Source organism: Eptesicus fuscus, chromosome 2 (genome assembly GCF_027574615.1).
Source record: "Eptesicus fuscus isolate TK198812 chromosome 2, DD_ASM_mEF_20220401, whole genome shotgun sequence".
NCBI lineage: Eukaryota > Metazoa > Chordata > Mammalia > Chiroptera > Vespertilionidae > Eptesicus > Eptesicus fuscus.
The window spans coordinates 58,683,102-58,702,042 of record NC_072474.1 but is presented as its reverse complement, the minus strand read 5'-3'; the positions used below and the strand labels follow the sequence as shown (position 1 = coordinate 58,702,042).

Here is an 18,941-nt window from a genome sequence, read left to right as displayed (position 1 = left end):
ACATTTGTGTTTATCTCAAGTTTGATCCAGAATTAGGTAACTGTGCAGGAGAAAAACAAGCACGAGTTTCAAGCTATTTTATTCTTTTTATTTAAACTTTTATTAATAAAACGGAAAACTAAAGTCAGACAACTGCTTTGCTTTTGCATCTGATCTGACTACCTGCCAGTGAAATGATTCTTTATGAGGAGGTAGAAGAGAACCGTCAATATACCAGTTCCATTAAAAATGGCATACTGGAATATCTAATAAAGTTAGGTAAATGAAATAAAAAAAGAGAACAAATTAAATATTAAAAATAAGAAGAATCTATCCCACAAATATCAGGGACCTCCTTTAATAGTCTTCAATGTAGCTTATTTGCAATCAAGATCAATCATATTGCACAACCCCCAAAGGAAAAAAATGAGGGAACTCATGGATAATTTTCACAGCTTCATTGTAAAGTCCAAGATCAAAAGGATGGTTATCTTCTTTAAACTGGACATAAGATGATCTGTTACTCTTCCAACTACTTCCACGATCCTAGAGATTTCTTCACCAAGGGGCCCTATCAACTTAATGGTTGCACTTTTTCCTTTGAGAAAGGAAAAAAAGACACCATTTTTCCAGTGGGATGAATCCTTTCCAGCCTCCCTATGAAGCAGACAGGCCAGTTGATGGCCTGAGCTAGCATGCTGGTGTTTATGCATGATTTGGGCAACTCCATCACTTCCACCATAATTGCAGATGGAGATTGGCTGCCGGTGGGAAACCAGTGGAGGAGTGAAAAACCAAGTTATTTTATTCTTTATTTCTAGTTTCAAAAATAAAAAAAAAATATGTACACATAAATCTTATATAATGAAAGAGTAATACAGTAGGTCCTCGGGTTACATTGGAGATTTGTTCCTACAGCGTGATGTAATGTGATTTTCGCCGTAAGTCGGAACCCACCTACATAAGCACCTACGTCACTCACATGGAGCACATACACAGCAGTAATGAAGTGAAACAATAAAAAAAATTTTAAAGAAAGGTAACAATTCCTGATCTTTACTTGTGGTAAATAAATAATAAAAAACATAAAGCACATATGTACATACGTCAAAATGACGAAACTTTTTTTTTTAATAAATAAATGTGAGATGGTGATGTAACCATGAAACAACATATGTTGAGTCCGATGTAACCCGAGGACTGCCTGTATGCAAATTGACTCTAATGGCCGAATGACCAGGAACAACCGGTTGCTATGATGCACACTGACCACCAGGGGGAAGACGCTAACACAGGAGCTGTCCCTGGTGGTGAGTGCGCTCCCACAGGGTGAACTCCACTCAGCCACAAGCCGGGCTGATGGCTGTGAGCACAGCGTTGGTGACGGGAGCCTCTCTCACCTTCTTGGCAGCACTAGGGATGTCCAACTGGCGGTCCCCCAAGGGTTCCCCAGAGGGCACAGGTGGACTTCCCCTGAGGGGTCCCGGACTGCGAGAGGGCATAGGTTGGGTTGAAGGCCCCCCCACCGAGTGCATGAATTTTCATGCACCGGGCCTCTAGTAGGAATATAAAAGAGAATTTTAAAAGTCAGATTTTTTTTTTTTAAATAACAGGAATAGCTTGTCATTCTCCTTCTTTTTTAAAAATATATTTTTATTAACTTCAGAGAGGAAGGGAGAGGGAGAGAGAGGTAGAAGCATCAATGACGAGAGAGAATCATTGATTGGCTTCCTCCTGCATGCCCCACACTTGGGATGGAGCCTGCATCCTTGGCAAGTGCCCTGACCAGAAATCAAACTGTGACCTCCTGTTTCATAGGTTGACACTCAACCACTAAGCCACGCCACCTGTGCAAAAGCCAGTATTTGTGCATAATAACTTTATAATTGCTAGCCCTATAGGACTATACTTGAGTCTGATCATGTTACTCAGGAAAAATTTACTTTTTCAAAGTTTTGTATTAAAATCTATCTTTTTTTTCATTTTAATTTCTTCATTAGTTAAGGTATTACATATTTGTCCTCAACCCCCTCCCCCCCACTCATGCCCTCACCCTCCTGTTGTCTGTGTCCACTGATTAGGCTTATATGCATGCATACAAGTCCTTTGGTTGATCTCTCCCCCTTACCCTCACCCTCCCCTACCTTCCCTTTGAGGTTTGACAGTCTGATTGATGCTTCCCTGTCTCTGGATCTGCTTTTGTTCACCAGTTTATGTTGTTTGTTATTTGCCATAGATGAGTGAGATCATGTGATATTTTTCTTTCTCTGACTGGCTTATTTCACTTAGCATAATGCGCTCCAGTTCCATCCATGTTGTTGCAAATGGTAGGAATTCCTTCTTTATTAGCGCAGCATAGTATTCCATTGTGTAGATGTACCACAGTTTTTTAATCCACTCATCTGCTGATGGGCACTTAGGCTGTTTCCAATTCTTAGCTATGGTAAATTGTGCTGCTATGAACATAGTGGTGCATATAACCTTTCTGATTGATGTTTCTAGCTTCTTGGGATATACTCCTAGAAGTGGTATTTCTGGGTCAAATGGGAGTTCCATTTTCAGTTTTTTGAGGAAACTCCATACTGTTCTCTATAGTAGCTGCACCAATCTGCATTCCCACCAGCAGTGCACGAGGGTTCCTTTTTCTCCGCATCCTTGCCAGCACTTGTCATTTGTTGATTTGTTGATGATAGCCATTCTGACAGGTGTGAGATGGTACTGCATTGTTGTTTTGATTTGCATCTCTCAGATAATTAGTGACTGAGCAGGTTTTCATATGTCTCTTGGCCTTCCTTTTGTCTTCTTTCGAAAAGTTTCTATTTAGGTCCGTTGCCCATTTCTTGATTGGATTGTTTATCTTCCTTTTGTTGAGTTGTATGAGTTCTCTGTAAATGTTGGAGATTAAAACTTTATCAGTGATAACATTGGCAAATATGTTCTCCCATGTGGTGGTCTTTCTTGTTGTTTTGTTGATTGTTTCTTTTGCTGTGCAAAAGCTTTTTATTTTGATGTAGTCCCTTTTGTTCATTTTCTCTTTATTTTCCATTGCCCTAGGAGCAGTATCAGTGAATAAGTTCCTTCGGCATATGTCTGAGATTTTGCTGCCTGTGGAATCCTCTAGTATTTTTATGCTTTCCCGACTTATGTTTAAATCCTGTATCCATTTTGAGTTTATTTTTGTGTATGGTGTAAGTTGGTGGTCTAATTTCATTTTTTTGCATGTATTTGTCCAATTTTCCCAACACTATTTATTGAAGAGACTGTCTTTATTCCATTGTATGTTCATGCCTCCTTTGTCGAATATTAATTGGGCATAGTGGTTTGGGTCGATTTCTGTGTTCTCTATTAAAATCTATCTTAAGATAAATTTTTATTCATCCTCTTTTGGCTTATGGTTTAGTAGATTTACTGATTGCATTGTCAATAATTTTCATGTTTAAATATGCCATCCATACCTTTGTTCCTCTGTATGTAATGAGCCTTTAAATCAATTTAGAAATTTTATTTAAATTAAATCAACAAAGCCTACCTCAAGAAAAATTAAATCACATAAGTTTAAAGAAAATTTTAAGGTTTGCCACATATATTCATAGTTTATGAAATTACACATGTTACATATTTATAATATTTGAAAGGGGAAGTAAGATACTGATTTTAAGAAAGGTAAGCTAAACCTAACTTCTTTTTTTTCAAGAAAGTTGGAATAAGAAGTCATTTTAGTTTTAAATAAGGGGAAAAAAAACCCCAAGTAGCTTACATTATTAACTACTTGTGAAGTCCACGTTTATTATGGACGTTTATTATTAGGTCTTAGATGTGGCGGCCCTGAGAATGTGCCTTGCAGACCTCCAACCACAGGGAACTTAACTGAGCAAACGCCCCGGTTGCTGTGCTCTGAACTGATCACCACGTTGGTGCTAAGGCCTCTCTTCCCACAATGTGCTCCCCGCTGGTGACTGAGGCAAACCCACACCTGGGTGTCAGCAAACCCCTCTGTTGGCCAGTTTTGGTTCGAAGACTCTGATATCCTTGCTGACCCCTCTTTGGACATAAGGGAATCTAGACCACTTCCACCCAACTTCCCTTCTTCTCTCTTGACACAGGGTCATCTGTGCTTCATGGCCTGATGGCTCTCCCAGTCTTCCCGGTCTCCTTGCCCATTATCTCTCAAAGATGTTTCTGTAATAAAGTCCTTGCTTGTTTAAACCTGGGTTGGTGTCTTGGAGCACTTGGACTCACACATTAGATATGGTTTAAAAATCAAATAGGAAATAAAAATTAAAAAAGGCTAAATTTCCTCTGCCTACACTACCAACTTAGTGACTGTTGGTGTCCTTTGTGGGGAGAGAGGGCCATACCAAAAGACTAGGCCAATAAGTTTGTAAAAAAATAATTTTAATAATAAATGGAAATACTTTACAATGGGGTTGGAGCTTCCATCCCAGAGAAATCACCTTGCACATTTAATGCCTCAAACCTTTGGAATGGTGAAGCAGGGCGAGATAACCTTCAGACTGAGTCTAAAGCAACACTGTGTCCCAAAGCACTGTGTGCATGGAGAACAAGGAAGCAGATATTATGACTGCAGGACTGCTGATTACAGACTAAAAAACAAAAACATCGATTAGAATTAGTATCACTATGCTAGCTTATCTGCACCAATAGCAATGCCTTCCTTCTATTGATGTCACTGTTCCCCTTCCCTTTCTCCTGCTTGGAACACTATTTGGGTTTCTGCCTGTGTCAGGGCTTCCTGAAGAGCTATTCTTTTCTTTTTTAAACTAAAATAAGTGCTTGTTGCCTCTCACTTTGGCCTTTTACTTATAGTTAAACAAGTTATTAATAATATTCATGGAAAAAGATCATTCCTATTTCTGTGACAATTATTGACAGCTGTTATTGCATTATTATATCTATAGTTTACCAGTCACATTAACATTTTGTCACTTGTAGATATAAGAATATTTATGTGGGGGTTCCCTGAGACTTGAAAATTATTTCAAAACTTCCTCCAGAGTAAAAAGATTGCAAATGAATATGCTAGACTACTTCTGAAGTGCTTCAACTCAACTCATTTCATTTCTTGATCCTCTGGGTATTATATTTTGTGTTGAATCAGAAATATTCTGCTCCCTCTTTGCAGCTAAAAGTAGCTGAGTCTAATTCTTGCCAACACAGAAGCCCATCCTAAAAGCTATTTCCTGTCTGTTTCCCTCTACCTCCCCCTTTATATGATTCATGGGATCTCTGATAGAGTCTAGCTGCCCTGCAGAGTTAAAAGGCTACATTATAATCCTAGAGGGATTATCCATTTTTAATATATATTTTATTGATTTTTTACAGAGAGGAAGGGAGAGGGATAGAGAGCTAGAAACATCGATGAGAGAGAAGCATCAATCAGCTGCCTCCTACTGGGGATGTGCCTGCAACCAAGGTACATGCCCTTGACCGGAATCGAACCTGGGACCCTTCAGTCCCCAGGCCGACGTTCTATCCAGTGTGCCAAACCGGCTAGGGCGGGATTATCAATTTCTACAAAGTCATTAAGACAACATTTGTGTATAGGATAATATAGGACTACTGCTCACAGATTTAGAAAATAAAAAAAATATTTGGGTTTTAAACATGGGGAAAAATAATCCTTGCTATAAGTGGCACTCAAGATCAGGACCAGGAAGGAGCAAAGCATAGTATTTAAGAACATTCTGCATCGGAATAAATCTGCTTGGTCACTGACTAACTGCACGGAGTCTGCAAGCCACATTATTCCTCTGTTTATTTATCTATGAAAATAGAAATAATAATACCTGCTTAGAAGAATTAAATGCAAGAATATATGGAAAGTGCTCACTACTGTGCCTGACACAGTGTTATCACTCAATAAAGTGTAGTTCTAACCATTAGGAAAGATGAGTTGATGTGATTTTCATCTCAGTGCTATTATATAAAGTCATTTTGCATCTTGCATTGAGATCAAGTTCTTTTTAGGAAATTAATTTGTATTGCTAGCAAAGAAATACAGGAAACTATGGAAAAAAAAAATCAAGTTGCTGAAGCTACCACAGTTTAGCATGCACATTTTCTTTTTTTGTTATTTATTTATGTATTTTTATTAAAACATTGGGGTGTCATTGGTTAATAAAATTATATAGGTTTCAATTCTAGGATATATCCTCTGTATATTGCATTAAGTGCTCACCATCCAAAGTCAAATCTCCTTCCGTCACCCTATATCCGCGTTCTCTACTCTTCACCCTCCCTCAGCCCCTTCACCATCCCTCGGCCCCCTTCCGCTATGGTAACCGCCATACTGTTGCCTGTGTTGAAGAGCACGTACATTGTCATTTAATGCCCCTGCTTGAAGCCCCTCATCTCACAGCAGCTCTCCATGGTGCCCTTAAGCCCAAGCTCCTGCATTCCTCTTCTCCAGAGAATAAGTGCTAGAGGGGAGAGAAGGGAGAGGAGATTGTGGGAGGGACCAGAAGTAGCTGCTTCCTTGCCTGGGTAGGAGAGGAGCCCTGGCCACCCAAACATTTTGTTAATATATTTTTATTGATTTCAGAGAGGAAGGGAGAGGGAGTGAGAGATAGAAACATCAATGATGAGAGAGAATCACTGACTGGCTGCCTCCTGTATGCACCCCACTGGGGTTCGAGCCCGCAACCTGGGCATGTGCTCTGACCGTGAATCGAACTCTGACTTCCTGGTTCATAGGTTGATGCTCAACCACTGAGCCATGCCATCAGGGCACCACCCAAACATTTTGGATACAATCTTTCAGCCGGTCCTCCATTTTCAGATCCTGCCCTTCTGAAGTAGTTGGTGCCTCTATTGCCGAGCCTCCAGGTACACAAGGTATTTTGATTCACATCATTCAAAAAATAACACTTAAAATTAGGTAATGTATTACATAATGCTTTGATTAATTCAGTTTCTTTACCTCATTTAGTCTTTACAATAATTCAATAACATAGGCATTGTTATTATCTTAGCTTTACTGATGAGTAAATTAGGGCTTATAGGGGCTGAGTAACTTCTTCAGGTTTTATAGTGGCAGGACAGGACTTGGTTATTTTTTTCACCTCTGTACTCTGAGGCAGGGGGGTAGAGGGGATCACTGCTTATTTAACTCAAATGCTTAACAGAATATGACCACAATGGCCAACCATTAAATAGCTCTGCATTGCTTCTAAAATAAGTTCATAACTTTTAGAATAGACAAAATGTTAGGAGCCATAAGGGGAGGAACTGGAAAGAATATTTTGTACTTGCTACTGACTCATCCAAAATAGATGATTATGCTAACAGTCAACTCACAACGTTTTCTGGACATCTAGGTAAAAATGTTTGTCGAAACACGTCTGGCCTAATATTTGGTGATGGAAGATGATTTGACTTTGGGTGGTGGGCACACAGTGCAATGCACAGATTTTGTAACATGGAAATCCATACCTGAAACCTAGATGATCCTATTAACCAATGTCACCTAATAAACTTAATTACAAAAATATATGGACTCAAGAATCACACTGGTCTAACATTGCTGTTTACTTGATAGAGACTTAGAGAAATAGTTCTTAGAACTTTTAAAAATAGTGCCTAGTTTTTTATTTTTAAATGTCTTTATTGATTTCAGAGAGGAAAAGAGAGGGATAGAAACATCAGTGATGAGAGAGAATCATCCATTGGTTGCCTTCTGTAAGCCCCCAACTGGGGATCAAGCCTACAAACAGACATGTGCCCTGACAGGGTATCGAACCATGACCTCCTGGTTCATACGTCAACACTCAACCACTGAGCCACAACAGCCAGGCAATAGTGCCCAGTTTTATTTCAACTTTATAATGCCACAGATTTATCCATGCTAATGAAAATCTTTGTATACTGGCAATCTATTATAAGTCTGCTTATCTAAAAACGCTAAATCTACCAATGATGGTAATCCTTTATAATAAAAGGCTACTATGCAAATAGACCGAATGGCGGAACAACCAGAACAACCGAACAACCAAACAACCGGTCGCTATGACGTGTGCTGACCACCAAGGGGTGTGCGTGGAACATGGCGGGTGTTGGCTGTGGTGGGATGGTGGAGCAGGTGAGTGGGGGCACCAGACCAAGGAAGGGCACCGATCGCTGTCATCGGGGCAAGCCTCTGGTGGTTACTGAAAATTCTTTCTCCCATGTGCTGCGGTCCCACATGGCGCTCGCACCTGCTGCCAGCGTGGCCCCACTTGCCTGGTGCCAGCCCCAATTGCCCCTGAGGGCTTCTCCACCTCCCCCTGCTCCTGAGGGGTGATCAGAGCAGCAGCTGCCGCTCGCACCTGCTGACGGCGCCATCCCTGCTCGCACCCGTGGCTAGCGCCTTCAGGGGGTACAAATGGAGCTGGCACCATCAGCACGTGGGAATGGCGGTGGCAGGAGCAGGGCTGCCGGCAGACAGGGGACTGGGGGCCGCGGCAGGAGGGGCCAGGTGGGGGAGCGGAGGATGGGCTGAGACCTGCCCCTGTGCCTACCACAGCCTCGTGGCCCACAGTTCCTTTCAAGGTGCACAAATTCATGCACTGGGCCCCTAGTCCTATATAATAAAAGCCTGATATGCTAAGTGTCCAGTAGTCCAGTCGTCCGTTCAACCAATCAAAGTGTAATAAGCTAATGATATGCTAAGGCCGCTCAATCGCTTACTATGATGGGCACTGACCACCAGGGAGTAGATAGACCAGTTGACCAGTCGCTATGACATGCACTGACCACGAGGGGGCAGACGCTCTGATGGGTAGGTTAGCTTGCTGCTGGGATCAGGCCGATTGGGACTGAATGAGATGGGCTGGACATTCCCTGGAGTCCTCCCGCAGTCCTTCCCCAGCTGGCCCACCTTCCGTGTCCCTCCCTGGCCCTGATTGTGCACCAGTGAGGTCCCTCGGCCTGGCATGTGCCCTCTGGCAATCTGGGACCCCTTGGGGAATGTTGGAGAGCCAGTTTTGGTCTGATCCCACAGGCCAGGCTGAGGGAACCCACTGGTGCACAAATTCATGCACCGGGCCTCTAGTTTAATCATAATTGTATTTCTCACTTTAAAAAAATATTCCCCCTCCCTGTTACCCCCTCTGATCCAACATTACTTTAGGATTTACTTCGGTTTATATTTTCAGACTACATCTGCTACCAGTCAGAGAAAAGTGAAAGACTCAAAACCTCAAATGATGTCTGGACCATCTATTCTATCTTATGAACACATTTGTATATGCTGGCCTTTATTTCTAATTGCCAGAAAACTCTTATATGAACAAAGGCATCATTTATATAAAAAAAATTATCTACATAAATCTTACATAATAAGCCTTTAATGTGGTTACCTCATGCCTCAACATTAATGAAATAGAAAGTTTTTTTCCTGATATAAAACAAAATGGTATTTGTTTGGGATTAAATAATAAAGCTATTTCACTCAGGAAATCACTGACTGACTTACCTGGAAATGTATTCATGTTACAATACATTTTATAATACTTTCTTAACAGATCTACATGTTTAAAACAGTCAGCAATGCAATAATAAAATACTTATAATGAGCTATAAAAATATACAGAGTACAACATTAAGTATTTCCTTTAAAATACAATTCATTGCTGCTAGGCCTTTTGGCTATGATCAGTGAAGAATATAATTCAGAAAGCACTTGTGGGTTTAAAATATGGCTTCTCTAGAAATATCTCTTATTATGTGCATTCAGCTAGAAAAATATTGTGACCATCTTCATGAGGTTGACATGTTCCAGTTTCTAAAACTGATCTCTGCCAACAATGTCCTGCCTTCACAGTCAATGCTCATTGCGAGGTTTCCCTCTGTGCCTGTGGCATGGACCCTGCATGCAAAACTTGACTGCCTTCCGTCTGGCATTACTTTCTACACTTGATCTTAGCCAACAGGCCAGGAAGCGAGGGACGTTCTATTCAAACATGAATTAATTACAATGGCTTATAAAGCATGTCTGAACGAATAATAATAGTATTACAGTGGAAAGTACCGTAATATACCATTTACCACAGAAACAACAATGAAGTTAAAAGATTAGTACAGTTAAATTTAACCCACGTTTGTCTTAAATGACAACACAGCAGTTTGGCAGTGCATCAGTGTACAAAACACAGGAACCAGACACAAACTGCTGATTACCAGGAGAAGACGTGCAATTCAGCACATCGGGGACTCTCAGTTCCAGTCGCGGTTACAACCTTTGAGCACACTGGCTAAAAATTGACTTTAACATGATCAGCATGAAGGCTTTTTATAACTTAACGTATTTTTGTTTAGTTTGAAAATAATGGCCCAATCAAAAATTTTAAACAAGCTAAAAGCTCAACAGAGTTGTAATTGCAATTTTAAGGTCTGATACATTTTTTAAAGCATTGAGGCTATAATGATACACCCATTTTTAAGACCACTTAAAAGGAATATTTAAATCAATAAACAGTAATGTTTGTATGTTAAAAGTACATAACAATTTAAAAATAATTTTATTTTACCAAGAGTACTAGATAGAAATTTTTGACCAAAAGGACTGCGTTCTCTAGGATAATAAAAATCCTGTAGAAACAACATCCACTTCGTATTTTTAGGAAACACATTTCTTCATCATTATAACATATACATGTTGTTTTTTCTAATTGAAAAATATAGTTTATATTTATAGTTAGAGATTCTATGAAAATTAGATATCAAATAACCTATAATTAACATACCAATAACTTGATGGTCTATTTCTTAGGTGTTTGACATCCATATTTCTATTTGACATCCTTTATAAGAATTATCTTTTAATATCTTTAACATAAAATAGCTGGTCAGACATTTTCTTAATAAGATTGCACAAAGAACCATAAGGAATGGAATCTATTACTAAATGTGCCAATATAGCCTTAAAAAATAACTTTTTACTCAGTCCTTCAACTTTTTCTATTTCACATTTTTTATCTCTAATGTGCACAAAAGACTATTTTTGTTTGTTAGTTTGTTTTTTGTTGTTGTTAATCCTCACCCAAGGATATTTTTTCCATTGATTTTTAGAGAGAGTGGAAGGGAGAAAGGGAGGGAGGAAGCGGAGGGAGAGACAGAAAGAGAGAGGAAGAGAGAGAGACACAGAGAGAGATGTGATAGAAACATGTCAATTGGTTGCCTCCCACAAAAGCCCTGACTGGAGCCAGGGACTGAACCTGCAACCCAGGTATGTGCCCTTGACCAATAATTGAACCCATGACCCTTCAGTGCACAGAAGGATGCTCTAACCATTGAGCCACTGGCCCGGCAAGACTACATATTTTTCAGTCACTTCATGGCGATACATCTTCCTTCACTACTAAAGTATAAAAGCAGTGACCATTCATAGTGATCAACAAGCAGCACAGCTTTTGCAGCCAGACTCCCTGCGTTCAAATCCTAGTTTTGTCACTTAATGCTTGTATGGTTTTGATCAAGTTACTTAACCTCTTTGTGCCTCAGTTTTCTCAACTACAAAATGGGGATGATAATAATTTTTACTTTGCAGAGTTATGGAAGGGATTACATGTATTAATACAGGTCAGACAGTTAGAACAGTGTCCAGAAACTAGTAAAATCTAAAATAAATTCAAGCTATCATGAATATGAATATTTATTCCTTCAACATTTTATTGCCAAGATACTAACTCAGCCAGCTAAGCAAAAATCCATCTTAATTAGTATTTCTAAATTTCCTGATGTTCTGGTTAGCTGTATCTTGTTTATACAAGTGATGACAGCCTTGTCTGACATTTCTTTCACTTCCTGGTCCCTGACAAAACTTTGCAGGGGGAGATATATTGTTAGGAGCTGCATTCTGTTCCCCCAAAAAGATGCATTGAAATTCTACCCCCCCTTCCTCCATATCTCAGAGCATTACCTTATTTAGAAATAGGGTCTTTGAGATTTAATGAGGTTAAGAAGAGTTCATGACAGTGGACCCTGATCCAATGTGACTTATAAAAAGGAGAAATCTGGGGCACAGAAACACAGAAGGAAGAAGATGTGAAGATGGCCATTTGACTGGATTGATGCATCTGTAAGCCAAGAGATGCCAAGGATAGCTGGGAAACACGAGAAACCAGAAGACATAAGGAAAGATTCTGGCCCTGGAAATTCATAGCTGATTTCCACCTTCTAGCTTTCAGGACAGTGACACAATAAACTTTCATTGGTTTAAGATACCTGAGTTTTTGGTACTTTGTTAGAGAAGCCCTAGGAAATGCATACAAGTATCACATAGATGTTTCTACTTTCTGATTACTGTTCCTGGCATCAAACTAAAAACTGAGGGGGCAACAGAGGAATCATTTCTCCCTCCTTGTTCTTTCTTGAAGATCATACACTATGGACTTTAAGAAATGAATGCTTAATTTCTAGGTGTAAATGAATGGATAAAACTATTTTTTTTTTTTTTATTGATTTTCCACAGAGAGGAAGAGAGAGGGATAGAGAGTTAGAAACATCGATGAGAGAGAAACATCGATCAGCTGCCTCCTGCACACCCCCTACTGGGGATGTGCCCGCAACCAAGGTACATGCCCTTGACCGGAATCGAACCTGGGACCCTTGAGTCCGCAGGCCGACGCTCTATCCACTGAGCCAAACCGGCCACGGCAGATAAAACTATTTTTAATCAGTGAATGAAAAAGTAGCTGATGGGAGACTTACCAAGGTCACAACAAGGTGTTAGGACCTAATTCCACCCCCCCCCCCCATTCTATATCTTCTTACTAATATACTTTTAAAGGGCTGTATATGTTAATATCTTTTTTTTTTTAAAACCACCACTGCTGTTTTCTAAAATTATCTATTTTTATATTCTGATAAATGAGCGCACTTCTAAATTAAGCTGTCTTTAGCTCCGTAAGCGCCCACCACAGTTACAGAAACACACAGTGGTGGTTTTAGCATGGGATTAACAGGTCAGGTAGTTCAACTACTTTATTTTCTCAGAGGAGGAAACTGAGAGGTCAAGAGAGCTTAAGTGACTTAGACTTCCAATGCGCAGTCTCACGGTTGTACTTATTACAGCCTTCCTTTCTACATCACATCATCAGGGATTTAAACACAATTTAACTCACACTTAAAATATCAGCTTTTCGGGATCTTTTTTATGTCCTTTGCATAGCGAGCAGCATACTAGTAGTGGCCCACTAAAGTCATAACTGTTCATTGGGAAGGATGCTTATGTTCCAGTTACCTTGCCTGTGGTTGTATGTATGATTTACTCTTCTTGCTACCGGCATAACATCTTGCATCCGGTGCACGTGAAGCCTATACTGTTTTCCAAAGCAGAAGCCTTCATTAGGGTGGCTGAGGCAGATGGGATATTTTTAAATGAGACATCAAGTGGAGACTGCCCCTGGGTTTTAGAGGCACATAGACATTTTTAGTACAACCTCGTTTCCTACCATAGTTGACTTTGGAAGTTCGGGGTGAGGAGGTCATGAGAAAGATCAACAAACCCAAATAAAAGAGAATCTAAGAAAAACCACCAAGATTTAAAAACAGAGAAAAGGCATAACATCTTTAATAAATGACTTTGTCTAGAGCTATTAGCTTGCAGATTCTCCCTGGTAATTAATAGTTTAATTAATATCTATCTACAGTAATTAAAGATGTCTCTTCAAATAAATATTATCAAACTAGAGGCCTGGTGCATGAGATTCATGCACTGTGGGGGAGGGAGGTCCCTCAGCCCAGCCTGTGCCCTCTCACAGTCCGGGACCCCTCAGGTGCACGATCGGGCAGTCAGACATCCCCCTCTCACAGTCTGGGGCTCTTGCAGTTCAGTACCCCTCACTCCTTAACACCCACCTGCAGCGGAGGCAGGAGAGGCTCCTGCCACTGCCGCTGCGCTTGCCAGCCATGAGCCTGGCTTCTGGCTGAGCAGCACTCCCCCTGTGGGAGCACACTGACTACCAGGGGTCAGCTTCTGCATTGAGCGTCTGCGCCCTGGTGGTCAGTATGCATCATAGCAACCAGTCGTTCTGCCGTTTGGTCGATTTGCATATTACACTTTTATTATATACTAGAGGCCCGATGCACAGATTGTTGCACCAGTGGGGTCCCTCAGCCTGGCCTGTGGGGATCGGGCCAAAACCAGCTTTCCAACATCCCCTGAGGGGTCCCGGATTGTGAGAGGGTGCAGGCCAGGCCAAGGGACCCCACTGGAGCCGAGGAGGGACCGCGGGAGGGCTCCAGGGCATGTCTGGCTCGTCTCGCCCTGTCCTGATTGGCCAGACCCCAGCAGCAAGCTAACCTACTGGTTGGAACATCTGCCCCCTGGTGGTCAGTGTGCATCTTAGCAACTGATCAAACAGTTGGACACTTAGCATATTAGGCTTTTATAATATAGGACTAAAAGCTCGGTGCACGAAATTCGTGCACGGAGGGGGGTTGTCCCTCATCTCAGCCTGTACCCTCTCCAATCTGGGACCCCTGGAGGGATGTCCGACTTCCCGTTTAGGCCCTATCCCGGGATCGGGCCTAAACGGGCAGTCAGACATCCCTCTCACAATCCAGGACTGCTGGCTTCCAACTGCTCGCCTGCCTGCCTTCCTGATTGCCCCTAACCGCTTCTGCCTGCCAGCCTGATCACCCCCTAACCACTCCGCTGCCAGCCTGGTTGATGCTTAACTGCTCCTCTGCCAGCCTGTTTGCCCCCAACTTCTCTCCTCTGCCGGCCTGGTCACCACTAACTGCCCTCTCCTGCAGGGTTGATCCAACTGCCCTCCCTTGCAAGCCTGGTCCCTCTCAACTGCCCTCCCTTGCAAGCCTGGTCCCTCTCAACTGCCCTCCCTTGCAGGCCTGGTGCCTCCCAACTGCCCTCCCCTGCTGGCCATCTTGTAGTTGCCATCGTGTGTCCACATGGGGGCAGGATCTTTGACCACATGGGGGCAGCCATCTTGTGTGTTGCAGTGATGATCAATCTGCATATTACTCTTTTATTAGATAGGAGAGAGGCCTGGTGCACAGGTGGGGGCCAGCTGGTTTGCCCTGAAGGGTGTCCCTGATCAGGGTGGGGTTCCCTTGGGGTGTGGGTCGGCCTGAGCGAGGGGCCTGTGGTGGTTTGCAGGCCAGCCACGCCCCCTGGCAACCCAAGCAGAGGCCCTGGTATCTGGAGTTTATTTTCCTTCTACAACTGAAACTTTGTAGCCTGGAGCAGAGCCAAGCCTGCTGCTTCCTCCGGCGGCAGCCATTTTGTGTTGCAGTTAATTCACCTTCTATAATTGATACTTTGTAGCCTTAAGTGGAGACCTGGGCCTGGCCAGGGTGTGTGGAAAGCTTTGCTTCCCCTGTTGCCGCCGGCAACCCTGGCCTGCTCTCTCAAGCTCCATTCTGCCGCCATTTCTGTTTGAATTTGTTTACCTTCTATAATTGAAACTTTGTAGCTTGAGTGGAGGCTTAGGCCTGCAATGGCTCATGGAAAGCTTGGCTTCCTCTGTTACCTAGGAAACCTTGCTCTCTGTGGCTGTAGCCATCTTGGTTGGGTTAATTTGCATACTTGCTCTGATTGGCTGGTGGGTGTGGCTTGTTGGTATGTGGATGGTACGGTCAATTTGCATATTACCTTTTTATTAGGTAGGATGATTTACTTTCAGCCAGAAATTGTGCTAAGCACTTTACAGGTGTTGTCCTTTTTAATGCAAAAATAAAAAAAACCTGTAAGAAACTATAATTATTATTTTCATTTTGCAGTAATGAAAATGAAGTTTAGAGAGTTTATAAACTTGCCTAATGTTGAATTGCTAGCAGATAGTAGGGCCAAAACTTAGACTTAGATTTGTTTAACTCCAATGGGCATTTCTATTTATTGTCTAATCCCAGGATTGTTAGGATTTCTGACTAGGCATCTTTCCTATCTCCCTGGCAGGTCACATATGGGCCCTCCTGCTGATTAAGCATTTGGGTCATCCTCTTTATCTGGGGTCAGCTTTTCATATATTCCCTTCTTCCTACAGCCCTAGAGATTTGGTCTGCTTGCTTTTCTTTTTCCAGCTGTCACTACTGATTCTCCATCCTGTGATTCATCTTCTACAAGAATTCTGGAGTAGAATACAGATTCCCTCTTCTCCTCTCCCTGTTATTTGTAATTAAAAAAAAAACAAACTTCAAATTTTTAATGAGAATTTCACTAGCAACTTCAAGTTGTAATATAATATTAACAATTGTTATTGTGCTCCACTAGTAAATGGTTACTTTGCTATTATTGTTATTTTTATTGCTATTATTATATAATTATTGTTGAATATGTTCTTAGACACTTCTATGGCAATGAGTAAAATTTTAGTTTGACATAATAGCGATTTCTTAAAATTGCCCTTTCTGCAGGCTTGCAACTGTCCTGATTTATCTTGCTATAGCTTATATGTGCAAAACAATAAAAGATACTATTGAAGATCACATATATCAAGATTTACATTTTAGGAAATAAACTAAAAGAGAGAGACCTAAATATTAGTATAATTGAGGTTAATATTTATTGAGTTTGTAATGTTCTAAATACTTCCCATATAAAAAGTCATGATGATTACATTTTACTGATAGAGAAATTAAAGCACAGAATCTGTCCATGAATACTAACTAGTAAGTGTTGGACCAAGGTTCAAACCCAGGTCTGGCACTAACTGGTTTGGCTCAGTGGATAGAGCATCAGCCTGCGGACCAAAGGGTCTCAGGTTTGATTCCAGTCAAGGGCACAGGCCTGGGGTTGCGGGCTTGATCCCCAGTAGGGGGAGTGCAAGAAGATAGCCAATCAATGATTCTCTCTCATCATTGATGTTTCTATCTCTCCCTCTCCCTTCCTCTCTGAAACCAATAAAAATATATTAAAAAAAAAAAAACAAAGCAAAACCAAACCCAGGTCTGATGAACAGATGTATTAAGCAACTTCTAGCAAATGTAGTATATAGGTCCAAATCATGACTGTCAAGTAGAGAACAAATTCCATTTTCTATATTTTTTATCCTCCACTTCCCTTGAATTTTAATTTGTTTTCACATTTGTGGTATTGCTTTATACCTTTGAAAAATGGATCTCAATTTACTCACAAAGTCTACAGTTAAATAATCAAGAAAATGCTCTGTAAATGTGAATTTTAAAATGTAGTTACTGTGAGGCTAGTTGGCTAGCTAATTCTTTTTTTTTTAAATAAGTCTTTATTGTTCATATTATCACAATTGTTCCTCTTTTTTCCCCCCATAGCTCCCCTCCATCTGGTTCCCACCCCAACCTCTGCCCTTAACCCCTCCCCGCTACTGTCCTCATCCATAGGTGTACGATTTTTGGATTTTTGTCCAGTCTGTTCCTGCACCCTCCACACCCCTTTCCCCCCGAGAATTGTCAGTCCACTCCCTTTCTATGCCCCTGATTCTATTATATTCACCAGTTTATTCTGTTCATCAGATTTTTTATTCACTTGATTTTTAGATTCACTTGTTGATAGATATGTATTTGTTGTTCATAATTTTTATCTTTACCTTTTTCTTCTTCTTCCTCTTCTTAAAGAATACCTTTCAGCATTTCATATAATACTGGTTTGGTGGTGATAAACTCCTTTAACTTTTTCTTATCTGTGAAGCTCTTTATCTGACCTTCAATTCTGAATGATAGCTTTGCTGGGTAGAGTAATCTTGGTTGTAGGTTCTTGCTATCCATTTCTTGCCACTTCATCTGGCCTGCATAATTTCTGTTGAGAAATCAACTGACAATCATATAGGTGCTCCCTTGTCGGTAACTAACTGTTTTTCTCTTGCTGCTTTTAATATTCTCTCTTTGTCTTTTGCTCTTGGCATTTTAATTATGATGTTTCTTGGTGTAGTCCTCTTTGGATTCCTTGTGTTTGGGGTTCTCTGTGCTTCCTGGACTTGTAAGTCTATTTCTTTCACCAGGTGGGAGAAGTTTTCTGTCGTTATTTCTTCAAATAGGTTTTTAGTATCTTGCTCTCTTTCTTCTTCTGGTACCCCCATAATTCTGATGTTGGTACGCTTAAAGTTGTCCCAGAGGCTCCTTACACTATCTTCATATTTTTGGAATTTTTTTTCTTTTTGCTTTTCCAGTTGGGTGTTTTTTGCTTCTTTGTATTTCAAATCTTTGACTTGATTCTTGTGATCCTCTAATCTGCTGTTGGATCTCTGTATATTATTTTTTATTTCAGTCAGTGTATGCTTAATTTCTAGTTGGTCCTTTTTCATATCCTTAAGGGTCTCACTAAATTTATCAGCGGTTTCTAGAAAATTCTTGAAAAACCTTATAACCATGGTGTTGAACTCTATATCCCGTAGTTTGCTTTCCTCCATTTCTTTCATTTGTGACCTGTTTCTTTGTCTCTGCATTTTGGCTGCTTCCCTGAGTTGGTAGAGTGGCTTTGTGTGCTAGGTGTCCTATAGGGCCCAGTGACTCAGCCTCCCCAGTTACCTGAGGTGGACACTTTTGGTGCACCCCTTTGTGGACTGTGTGTGCAGTCTTGTAGTTAAGCCTTGATTGTTGTTGGTATCACTGGGAGGAATTGACCTCCAGGCCAATTGGCTGTGAGGATCAGCTGTGTCTATAATGGGAGAACTTCTGTGCTGGAGACACCCTTATGAGGCAAGACTTGCTTCAGTGGGGCTTTGGTGCTCACTGAGTCTGCCTCCTGAGTGTGTCCCTTATGGATCTGAGGAGTGGTAATCAGGATGGTCCTACTCTGACCCCTGGGTACACTGGCTCTTGGATCTCCAAAGAGGTGCTAATTTAGCCTCTGCCTGAGGCCACCCAGCAGGAGCTAAGGAGAGATCTGCAGATTTCTCTTCTTTGTTTGGGTTTTGGAGGTGCCCAGATGAGGCTCAACTGTGAAGCAATGCAAGCTGCTGTGGGGCCTTGGGCCTTCTTTTGGATGTTCTGGGTCTTTCTGACTCAGCTGCAGTTTGTTAGGTAAGTTT

The 18,941-nt window shown here is 41.3% G+C and overlaps 1 pseudogene; it reads right to left on the bottom strand.

The window, feature by feature from the left end:
- Positions 1-372: 372 nt before the first annotated feature.
- Positions 373-721, bottom strand: LOC103287859 (replication protein A 14 kDa subunit-like; annotated as a pseudogene).
- Between the last annotated feature and the right edge of the window lie 18,220 nt (positions 722-18,941).